Below are 12241 nucleotides of genomic sequence, written 5' to 3'. Positions count from 1 at the left end.
GTACTTTCTGGAGATTTCGTCTCTGAAAATGATGGGCATGGCATACACTGTTCTGTTTGTTTTGAGGAGAAGATAATAATAGCAACAAAGAGGCAATCATTAGGATGTACAGATATTCCCATATAGACAGCACATGAATTCTCAAGGTTAAAGCACTTTAAAAAGGGTTTTACTTTTTGGAAGTTACATGGGCATAGAGATGGGAGAATCAGGCCAATACTTATTGGTATGATTAAACCATTCTTACAAAGGGTCTAACTACAATAGAAACAAGTCATCCAGAGCCTGATTTAAGTGAGGTAATTAATATAATAAGCTTCAGAAGCAAGAGAAAACAAAGTGCTTCCAAATGGTTCAGTTTGATAAGTATTAAAATTAGAGGGTGCTCATCTTGGAATGGAGAAGGAAATGGCAACCCACTCCAGTGTTCTTGCCTGGAGAATCCCATGGACAGGGGAGCCTGGTGGGCTGCCGTCTATGGGGTCGCAGAGAGTCGGACACGACTGGAGCGACTTAGCAGCAGCAGCAGCAGCAGCATCTTGGAATAATTAGTAACATCACCATTTTCAGATGCTACTTTAAAGATTCCTACAAGTACTGTGGGACCTAGGTAAAGAGTACTTCTGATTATCCAGTTTCGTTATGAACATTTCATTCCCAAGGAAGAAGTAATAGAACTTGTGAAAAGTACATGCCATGAAGTCATCAGAAAGAGTATGCCTCTCTGTTTTGCAAATTCTTGATATTCTGGATGTGCTTCTTATGATCTTAATTGCCTGAAATCTGTTTGGCATGCTTTGTAATCTCTCCAAGTCAATAAAATGTTTTGTCTTTTGAACATACTTCTGTTCAGATCCAGCTAGTACAGCAGATTTCCGAGTCTGATGTTGAATGGTTTTAGTTCAGAGCTTTGCAGACTGGGAATATTTTTGTAGTGAAAGCTACAAAGAAGGGAGATTTGCCCTATAATTGTATATTCTAAAAACTGGTCAAAACTGAACAAATTTAGGTCAAATATCTGAAAGTACGTGTTTAGTTCCTCAGTTTTAGAAGTTGTAAAAATATAGTTAAAAATATTTTTTCTTACTACAAACCTCTTTTCAGTATATCAGGATGAACAGAGTTCAGCTGAAGAAGAACAATCAGTGTATCTTTTGAGGAAAAGCACTTCTGATGGATTTTGTTTATTTAGACCTGTTCCAGCAGAATGCAGGTATGAGTCTGGAAGCTAGACACTGGCCCACATAATCTGTGTGTCCTTCCTCTGAGGAGATTTGGTTAAGAGCAGTATCTGAGCCCCCAAAAGAGATTATTCCATTTCAAGGCGGTTTTGAGTTTTGGAGAAACTTTGTATCACTGCCTCTTGCTTGAATACAGGAGTTTGACAAACACAGCAAAATCCATGGAAATGCTGGTCCCTCTTGAGAAACCAGTAGGAGGCAATGGCCCTAAAACTCTGTGCAAGGAGCAACTGAAAGAGGTCCCTGGTGATTTCTCTTGACTAGTTAGAAATTCTTCAAAGTCATATCTTGTTCCTAAGAAGCAATCTCTAGGCATAGCCAGATGAGAAGCCTTGGAAGATTGGCCTTCACCTGGGGGCTCATTTTTATCGGTCATTCTGGAACCTAGTACTCGGGGAAATGAACAGAAACCAAGGTCTTCTGTGAAGTCAGACAAGACTCTTACTCATCCCAAACATACAATTTAGAGAAGCATTAAAAAAAAAAAAAAAAGTGGACCATTTCTATAGAGTATCTTAAATTGTCAGATCTGGAAATTTCACAAAACTAGAAATTATTTAGTCTAATCCAATAACCTGCTTTTCCTATGCCTTAAGTACTGGACTGATTTAGTGGTGTAATTGCCAAGGCTTGTTTATGTGGCAGGGTGAAGTGAGTGGCCATCTGGCAAACTGCAACTTAAATTCCCATTCCCCTGCCTAATGATCAGTTGTCCTTTTGAAGATTATTTCTTTCTAATAGACCTATTAAAGACATGCCCGTAACCCAGTATTGCACACACTTCACACATGACATCTTATGAATTCCTAAATTAACAAGTGAGATGTTTTTGCAACTTTCAGTATTTTTAGCAATCCTTTCAACTTTCAATAAAGTTTTCTCTCAAGTGACCAATTTTTACTCTGACTGGAGTATAGGTGAAAACTGTTTATCCCTTGCGTTTATTTCTGTGTCAAATATTTATATCATTCTAAGACACTAGTCATAGCTGAGTTAAACATTCTCATCTTACAGACAAGCTGTGCTTTCATTGGCTTCTATTTCCAATCCAGAGTTCAGTATCTTAGAGAAGAGAAATTGGAAATGGAGCTATATATGAACATATGTGTGTATGTGTGTATTTATTTTTTAATAAGAGGAATGTTTACAAAATGCTGACTCTTTGCCAGGCCTACTCACTAGCTAGTTTTCTCTTTGGTCTGAGTACTGCTGAATTTTGAGGGGTTGAAAATACAAATGTTAACTTTACTAATACCAGGTGTCTACTGTATCTCTATGGAGAAGGCAATGGCACCCCACTCCAGTACTCTTGCCTGGAAAATCCCATGGACGGAGGAGCCTGGTGGTCTGCAGTCCATGGGGTCACACAGAGTCGGACATGACTGAGGCAACTTAGTGACTGTGTCTCTAAATTAACCTAGTGTAAAATATTTTGGGCTTCTCAGGTGGCTCAGTGGTAAAGAATCCGCCTGCCAATGCAGGAGACGTAGGTTCAATCCCTGGGTTGGGAAGATCCTCTGGAGATGAAAATGGTAATCTACTCCGGTGTTCTTGCCTGGAACATCCCATAGACAGAAGAGCATGGTGGGCTACAGTCCATGGTGTTGCAAAGAATCAGACATTACTGAGCATACACACACAAGATATTTTGACAAAATATTTTTTAATTTCAGGAAGTACTTCACAATACAGCATGTCCTCTGTCTAATCTAATCTGTTCATCCAGAATTGCCAAATGGTTGACTTAGTCATCACTGCATTTCTAGTAGTCCTTTTAGTGGCATCCGTGTCACGTGTTCTCCAGTTGTCTGTTTATTTCTTTCATTCTCACAGCTTCCATGAGCTAATGTGGCTAATTCTCAAACCAAATACATAACCATTTTTTTGGTAAGCAGTCACTGTCCATTGGGCTTCCCTTGTGGCTCAGCTGGTAAAGAATCCTCCTGTAATGCAGAAGACCCAGGGTTTGATCCCTGGGTTGGGAAGATCCCATGGAGAAGGGAAAGGTTATCCACTCCAGTATTCTGGCCTAGAGAATTCCATAGACTGTATAGTCCACGGGGTTGCAAAGAGTCGGACACGACTGAGCGATTTTCACTTCACTTCACTGTACATTACACATTTCCCCAGTTAGTCCTCTCAAGGAATGTAAGATCTAGTATTACCCTTGTTCTATAGATGATTAATCTGAGCTCTATCTGATTCCAAAACCCAAGCTATGTTGGCTTTCAGAAACCGCTGCACCTCTAGGATATTTAGCAGGCAACACAAACCCACCATACTTCAAAGCAAATGATAATCTCCCTTGGGAAAATCGGCAGCAGCTCCAGATTTTACTCAACTCTGTTTCTTTTAGTGGAACCACCATCCTAGTCTGGCCTGAGATCTCAGTGTCATTCTTAATGGCTTGCTGTTTCACCATCTCTTTTTCCAGTTCAGTAGTCTGGTCCTTTCTTTGCAGTTATCTCTGACAGGTGTCTTTCTTTCTATTGCCCCTCATGCCCCCAAACTCCAAGTGTTTTTACCTCTTACTTGAATGCTAAATTGGTCTCTAATTTAGTGTTGTTTTTTTCCCATCTCTCTTTTTCCTCTGCAATTAATTTTATTTTCCTTTTCTAGCTTAAACTTAAATCACAACTCCAATTAGTCGTTTAAATCCTCTGAATATTTCATAGCTTCGTCACTGGCTGCCAAATGAAGAACAGATGCTTCTAGCTGATATTCGGTGTCTTCCTTTATCGTTCAGTTGCTGTCATGTCTGACTCTTTGAGACCCCATTGCGGGCAGCACACCAGGCTTCCCTGTCCTGTTCTGTCTCCTGGAGTTTGCTCAAGCTCCTGTCCATTGAGTTGATGATGCCATCCAACCTTCTCATTCTCTGTTGCCCCCTTCTCCCCCTGCCCTCAATCTTTCCCAGAATCAGGGATTTTTTTTTCCCCAGTGAATCAGCTCTTCACATTAGGTGGCCAGAGTACTGGAGCTTCAGCTTCAGTCTTAGTTCTTCCAATGAATATTCAGAGTTGGTTTTCTTTAGGATCAAACCAGTCTTCCTTTCTGGTGGAGATTACAAAACAAACAAACCTCAAACACCTGCCCTCGTCAGACACACATGAAGCAAGGTTTGAGCAGACCTTTCACCTTTACTACAAACAACAACCACATGCCAGCCTGGACATAACAGATGGTAGCTGACACCTGCAGAGACAACAGGAAGTCTGAGGACCTGAAGGCATCAGTAGAATTTATACCCTGTCCAGAGGTCCACGTCTGCTCTCTCCACTGACCTGTGAGAAGGCAGGCCCAATGTTGTTGCCAGAACTTTAGATTTTTTCAAGAGAAGCTAAACTCTTAGACTTTTATATGATATTCTCCCATTTTTAAAATACTGGTAGCTACTTCAAATACAGCTGGCTTTCGCTCCCTCTCCCTCTTTCTGTGTCTTTCTCTTTCTGCAGTTAGAAAATAAAGCTAAACACTGCCAGGCCAAATAAATCATCGGGTAGCTGCATTCAGTTTGTGGTCTGAAAATGTGAGTAGTATGCTTCTCTCACTCCCCTGTGTGGGCTTTATGTTCCATTCCTGACCTTTCTCCCAGCCTGACTTCTGTGGTTTTGTCTCTCTGCCTTTGTTTTTGTAGTTCTTATCTGCAGAAAAACCTCTTTTATATCCAGTCTATTGAAGCCTTATCTACTATTGCAGTCTATCTCAACTTCTGTGTCCTCCACAAAGTCTCTCCTGATCCTCTCAGCCAGACATCTTCCTTTCTTACAAACTTGAGTCATCTCTTCTGTGGTCCATTTCTTCACTCTGCCATGCATATTGGCTATTGTCACTGACCTTCTACTTGACTGGAAAATGCAAGAGGTAAGGACATCTCTGGAACCTCACAGTCTTTGTCAATAACTTCTAAATATAGCTTCAACAAATCTTATTTTGAACTTGCCAAGAATGGGAGGAAGAGTCTCTGTTTTTTGGATATTTTTGTTTCAATTTAGCATCTGCAGGTCACCTGCTTCTTATCTAAAGAAGATGGGTTCATCTTGTCCTCTTCTTTCTTGCACAGCCAAGATAGCATTTCACCATATCTATGAAAACTCACCTTTGTAACCCACAGTGTAACATGGCATCTGCTTGCTTTAAGGAGAAAAAACATCATTGTGCAGGAACATCTTCTGGTATATAGAAAATTGATCCGAGCCAGGATCCTTTCTCAGTAATAGGATCCTAGCCCACTCCTTTCTCAATAATAAGGCTTCAGATTTGCTCATTCTTGTTCTCATTTAGAGCACATGTATTCTTTCAGACCCTGTGAGGTATCACTCCATGTTCAGAATCAGTGCTCTGAACCTGAAGTTTCCCTGCTATGCTACATCAAGTTGTGGACTGCGTCTACAGACCAGCAGGCAGGCTACCACACAACCAGTGAATGACCACAGAGTACATCAGGAACTTGGTCATGCATATTTAAAAGCACTCAGCCTGAGCACATTTTTATCGATGAATAATAGGTGCTTTTACATACCTATAGCATCATACTACAGTTTAAAAACAAACCTGCTGCAGTTAGATCCTCAGCTTTCGGGTGTAGAAAAGCCTTTACAGAAGGCAGTGCTCCTGTATAATCCTGATTCTTGTGCTCTAATCAGCGTGAGGGTTTTAGTTATAGTTTAAGAAACTTTGCTCAAGCCAGGACATGCCCTAAACTATATTCTTGTGAGCAGAGTTGTAGTTCTATTTGTATTTAGCATAATACACATCAAAAACTGTTAAAAATATTCAGTGTAACAGTATTCAAGAAAACCTAAAAGAAAAATACCAATCTCCCAACCACCTAACATGTAATCATTAATTTGATTTCTTGTTTCCTTTCAGTATTTCTTCAAATCTGCAAATATATTTTAACTAGTGTCAAGCATACTTTGTGCAGTAAGCACATGTTATGAACTACAATTTGGTTTTATATTAAATGTTTTTAACCCAACAAAAATGATTCTGGTACATGCCAGTAAATTGTTGCATCTTTTAATGGAAAGTGATTTAGAGCTGTAATAGGACCTGCATGTGTATATTCTGAGGTTTTTAGTTCCTTGGGGGATTAAGAAAAAAGTCATAAAGTAACAATAACCTCACCAACCATATGTGTTTAGCCTCACACTTCAATAGCTTGTTATTTGCCAGGGCTAGAAACACAACCCTGTGATGGGTATGCACAATAGAGATTCATATAGAAACTAAAATCCTGCAAGACAGGTGCTGGCCAGTATTCATCTTTAAATGGGTTTAATGTGTATCACTTTTCACTTTCATGCATTGGAGAAGGAAATGGCAACCCACTCCAGTGTTCTTGCCTGGAGAATCCCAGGGATGGGGGAGCCTGATGGGCTGCTATCTATGGGGTCGCACAGAGTCGGACAAGACTGAAGCGACTTAGCAGCAGCAGCATGAAAAATTTCAGTCTTAAAAGATAATTGACACTGATGCCTTATCAGCCAGTCCTGAGCCCCACATGGTCCAGGTGGCATTTCCTGAGGGGATACTGGGACGTCTCTGAAGCAGAGAGGCTCACAGGGATATCTCCCTTCCCCGTTGGCTTTCAATATATTGAACAGTATTGCATTTTGTGCACTCAGTTAAGTAGGTTTATGGATTATATTTTTTAGTTAAAAAAATAACTCACAATGGGCAATTAGCTTAAAATTTCACAAAAGCAGTAGAGTGTTGAAGATAATACTGATAATAACAAGCACATTGTAACAAACATAAAAATTCTTTGGCATACTTAGTGGAGGAGAAATACATACGATGATTCATTTTAATGTATTATTAAACAGCGTTTTTCATTCTCAGTAATTCCTTTCTACAGGAATTACTGTTTTTTAAAGGCTACTGCTCCAACACAAGCTTCACTGTGATGTGGGCAGCACAGAATATCTGTCTGCCTTTATGGCCAGGAGCTTTGAGGCTGTGAGTGATGCATCTGGGGACCCCAAAGACCCTTGGATGGGGTGCAGCAGCTGCAGTGGGGACCTTGGGGATTCCATGGAGCAGGCATGGGGGACATCTGCTGGGGATAGGACGGATGCTCAACCCGCTGCTGCTTCTGCTGCTAAGTCGCTTCAGTCGTGTCCGACTCTGTGCAACCCCGTAGACGGCAGCCCACCAGGCTCCCCCATCCCTGGGATTCTCCAGGCAAGAACACTGGAGTGGGTTGCCATTTCCTTCTCCAATGCATGAAAGTGAAAAGTGACAGTGAAGTCGCTCAGTCATGTCCGACTCTTAGCGACCCCATGGACTGCAGCCTACCAGGCTCCTCCGTCAATGGGGTTTTCCAGGCAAGAGTACTGGAGTGGGGTGCCACTGCCTTCTCCGTCCTGTTCTCACTAGTGGTTCCCAAACTTGTCTACATCTTGGTTCCACCTGGGGAGCTTAGTCAATTTCCAGGGCTTGTGTCCCATCCCTAGTGACTGTCATTTCAGCTGATTCGAGGTGTAACCTGTGCTTTGCAATTTTGCTTTTTAAAAAATTTTTATTTTATATTGGAGTAGAGTTGATTAACAATGTTGGGTTAGTTTCAAGTGTACAACAGTGTGATTCAGTTATGCATATATCTGTTTTGTTTGCTAAATTCTTTTCCCATTTAGATTATTACAGAGCATTGAGCTGAGTTCCCTGCGCTATATAGTAGGTCCTTGTTGGTTATCTAATTTTTTCTGAGGTAATCTCTTTTTAAATTTTTAATTGGAAAATAATTGCATTACAGTGTTGTGTTGGTTTCTGCTGTGCAATTTTTAAAAGATCCCAGGTGATCCTAATTTGCAGGCAGGATTGGGAATCACTGTTTTAGAACATTTCCAGTGTTCTGTCAGCATATAAAAAACATAGCTCATCTCTGTGCCTTTTCAAACAGGAAGATCTCTTACTCCTGATGACTAATTTTGAACTACAAATATCGAAATATGTTTTGAAATTAAAATTTTTCTTTGTGTTGCAAGTAATTGTGTTCCAATATCAAACAAAAGGCAAACAGAACTGGAAATTTTTTAATAGAAACATTTCTAATAGAAGCAATGTAATCTCCTTGCTCTGGGATTTATGGCTAAAGATATTTAAGTAAATTTTTCAGTCACACCAAATCTAGTAAGACAAGTATCATCTCCACGATCATCAAGAAAAGTATTGTAGTAAATAGAAGATAAAACCTTGTCCTGATCTTTGATGAAGACTGCATATGTCTGCTCTGAAACATTTAGTGTAGTTCTGGCCAATAGACTTTAAGAAAGACAGAGCAAATCCAGAGAATAGGAAAAGGAAATCATAAACTATTGAAGCAAAGTAGATGGTGGGTAGTGGGTAAGAGGAGATCACATTTTTGAGTGAGGGAGAAAAAAAATCTAGTGTTTTGCAATCTGAAAGTCAGTGTGATCATTTATTTGAAAACCTAAAAGCCTCTTGATGAAGGTGACAGAGGAGTGTGAAAAAGTTGGGTTAAAACCCAACATTCAGAAAACAAAGATCATGGCATCTGGTCCCATTACTTCATGGGATGGGGAAACAGTGGAAACAGTGTCAGAATTTATTTTTTTGGGCTCCAAAATCACTTCAGATGGTGATTGCAGCCATGAAATTAAAAGATGTTTACTCCTTGGAAGAAAAGTTATGACCAACCTAGATAGCATATTCAAAAGCAGAGACATTACTTTGCCAACAAAGGTCCATCTAGTCAAGGCTATGGTGTTTCCTGTGGTCATGTATGGATGTGAGAGTTGGACTGTGAAGAAAGCTGATCGCTGCAAAGAATTGATGCTTTTGAACTGTGGTGTTGGAGAAGACTCTTGAGAGTCCCTTGGACTGCAAGGAGATCCAACCAGTCCATTCTGAAGGAGATCAGCCCTGGGATTTCTTTGGAGGGAATGATGCTGAAGCTGAAACTCCAGTACTTTGGCCACCTCATGTGAAGAGTTGACTCATTGGAAAAGACTCTGATGCTGGGAGGGATTGGAGGCAGGAGGAGAAGGGGATGACAGAGGATGAGATGGCTGGATGGCATCACTGACTCGATGGACGTGAGTCTGAGTGAACTCCGGAGGTTGGTGATGGACAGGGAAGGCTGGCGCGCTGCAATTCATGGGGTCGCAAAGAGTCAGACACTACTGAGCAACTGAACTGAACTGAAAACTTACTAAGGGATTCCCTTGTGGCTCAGCGGGTAAAAAATCTGCCTGCAATGTGGGAGACCTGGGTTTGATCCCTGGGCTGGGAAGATCCCCAGGAGAAGGGAAAGGCTACCCACTCCAGTATTCTGACCTGGAGAATTCCATGGACTGTATATAGTCCATGGCGTCACAAAGAGTCAGACACAAGTGAATGACTTTCACGTCTCCTTTTTTCATGACTGTCCATAGGCATCGGATGGAGAAATATCCGAATATCTTTCTTTTCTTTACTATATAACACATTAGTGCCTTGGGCAGCACATCCTTTCTCACTATTCCTGTAAGTAGAAGATACTCAGAGTAAAGATTAAAAATATCACTTCCTCAAGAGTAAACCTTTATTTTCTTTTTCCAGGTACCAATCCAACTGACTGTGCCTTAGGAAGGCCTTTGAATATCGCTCTTCTCCCCGTGTTTCTAGTTCAGGCCAGGGTGTCCTTCCTGGATTACTGCAGCAGTTTCCTGGCTGGTCTTCATGCATCCTGACTTGTTCTCTTCTAGTCTATTCCCATATCAGGACACACACCACTCTGTAATCTGGTCCTCCATTTCGCTCACATTTCCCCCACCATCCAACACAGTACATGGCATGTAGAGGATAGAGAATAAATATTTCTTGTGTAAGTTGAGGAATATAGTTCTTTTCCCTCTTTCCTCCTCATTATACACCATCCAAGCTTCTCTTGAATGAGGAAGCTCTCTGGCTAAAACAGATGAGTTATGAAGCATGGCTGCAAGAACAAGCATGTGAGGAAACAGATACACATATGCTCCTCAGCTGAACTTCTTGACATCACCAATTTGGAGGTTATGATCAAATGCCGAGTCTGTTGTCATTACCTTCTAAAAGTTCTAGGAGAGAACATTTCTACTTTTTCATTTCTTGAATTAGTCAATGCTGTACTATGTAGGGGGCTTCCCTGGGGGCTCAGACAGTAAAGAATCTGCCTGCAATACAGGAGACATGGGTTCCATCCCCAGTTCAGGAAGATCCCCTGGAGAAGGGAATGGCTACCCATTCCAGTATTCTTGCCTGGTTAATTCCATGGACAGAGGAGCCTGGTGGGCTACAGTCCATGGGGTTGCAAAGAGATAGACATGACTAAGCGACTATGTAGAGTGAATCATTAGCTACAGGTTTATGAATGGTTTTTGTTAGGTTGATTCTAATTTATAGCTTTATGTCTTTATATTCTGTCTTTATGTCTTTATGTTCTGTCTTTATATCTTTATATTCTATATATTAGTCTATATTAACTTTTACTTAATTGTAAATTAAATATTTCTTGTTCAATTTCCAGGAATTTGGTTGGTCACAGTAGAAATTTTAAACTTAAAATTGCCAAGTGCAGAGCATAGTGTGTCTAAAGCTGTGCTTTTCTATAACATTTTAATTTCAGTGTGGATAATCATAATTCCATAATTGCCAAAAGATCATGGCATCTGGTCCCATCACTTCATGGCAAATAGATGGAGAAACAGTGGAAACAGTGGCAGACTTTATTTTGGGGGGCTCCAAAATCACTACAGATGGTGATTGCAGCCATGAAATTAAAAGATGCTTACTCCTTGGAAGGAAAGTTATGACCAACCTAGACAGCATATTAAAAAGCCCAGACATTACTTTGGCAACAAAGATCCGTCTAGTCAAGGCTATGGTTTTTCCAGAAGTCATGTATGGATGTGAGAGTTGGACTATAAAGAAAGCTGAGCACCAAAGAATCGATGCTTTTGAAATGTGGTGTTGGAGAAGACTCTTGAGAGTCACTTGGACTGCAAGGAGATCCAGCCAGTCCATCCTAAAGGAAATCAGTCCTGAATATTCATTGGAAGGACTGATGCTGAAGCTGAAACTCCAGTATTTGGCCACCTGATGCGAAGAACTGACTCATTAGAAAAGACCCTGATCCTGGGTAAGATTGAAGGCAGGAGGATAAGGGGATGACAGGGGATGAGGTGGTTGGATGGCATCACTGATTCAATGGGCATGAGTTTGAGCAAGCTCTGGGAGTTGGTGATGGACAGGGAGGCCTGGTGTGCTGCAGTCCTTGTGGTCGCAAACAGGTGGACATGACTGAGCGACTGAACTGAATCACAATTAGATTAACAAATTTCAAAAGTTTCTTGAGTCTTTTTAAAAAGCAGTTTTGTGCATACATTTTCTGATTATTTATACAAATGGAAATGTACTTATATTTTAAAATTTGACATTATACTTTTCCTGATTTTTCCTTATCACTAGGAACATGGAGCACATGGCACGTGCAGAACTTCAGTTTAGTCACTCAGTTGTGTCCAACTCTTTGCGACTCCGTGGACTGCAGCATGCCAGGCATCCCTGTCCATCACCAACTCCCGGAGCTTGCTCAAACTCATGTCCATTGAATCAGTGATGCCATCCAACCACCTCATCTTCTGTTGTCCCCTTCTCCTCCTGCCTTCAATCTTGCCCAGCATTAAGGTCTTTTCTAATGAGTCAGTTCTTTGCATCAGGTGGCCAAATACTGGAGTTTCAGCTTTAGCATCATTCCTTCCAAAGAAATCCCAGGGCTGATCTCCTTTAGAATGGACTGGTTGGATCTCCTTGCTGTCCAAGGGACTCTCAAGAGTCTTCTCCAACACCGCAGTTCAAAAGCATCGATTCTTTGGTGCTCAGCTTTCTTCACAGTCCAACTCTCATATCCGTACATGACTTCTGGAAAAACCATAGCCTTGACTAGATGGACCTTTGTCAGCAAAGTAATTGGTAAATAGAGTAATTTGTAATCTGTAAAGCAAAGTAATTGT

The 12241-nt window shown here is 41.0% G+C and overlaps 1 long non-coding RNA gene across 1 annotated transcript in view; it reads left to right on the top strand.

The window, feature by feature from the left end:
* The window catches only part of LOC123330726, a 28850-nt gene that overhangs the window by 3747 nt on the left and 12862 nt on the right, over nucleotides 1-12241 (top strand). The window contains exon 2 of the long non-coding RNA XR_006546808.2: nucleotides 1105-1213. This is a non-coding gene — a long non-coding RNA (uncharacterized LOC123330726). The remainder of the gene's footprint in view (nucleotides 1-1104; nucleotides 1214-12241) is intronic.

The sequence above is a fragment of the Bubalus bubalis genome, chromosome 2 (genome assembly GCF_019923935.1).
Source record: "Bubalus bubalis isolate 160015118507 breed Murrah chromosome 2, NDDB_SH_1, whole genome shotgun sequence".
Lineage (NCBI taxonomy): Eukaryota > Metazoa > Chordata > Mammalia > Artiodactyla > Bovidae > Bubalus > Bubalus bubalis.
Note: the sequence above shows the minus strand (reverse complement) of the source record. Positions and strands in the feature narration are given on the sequence as shown.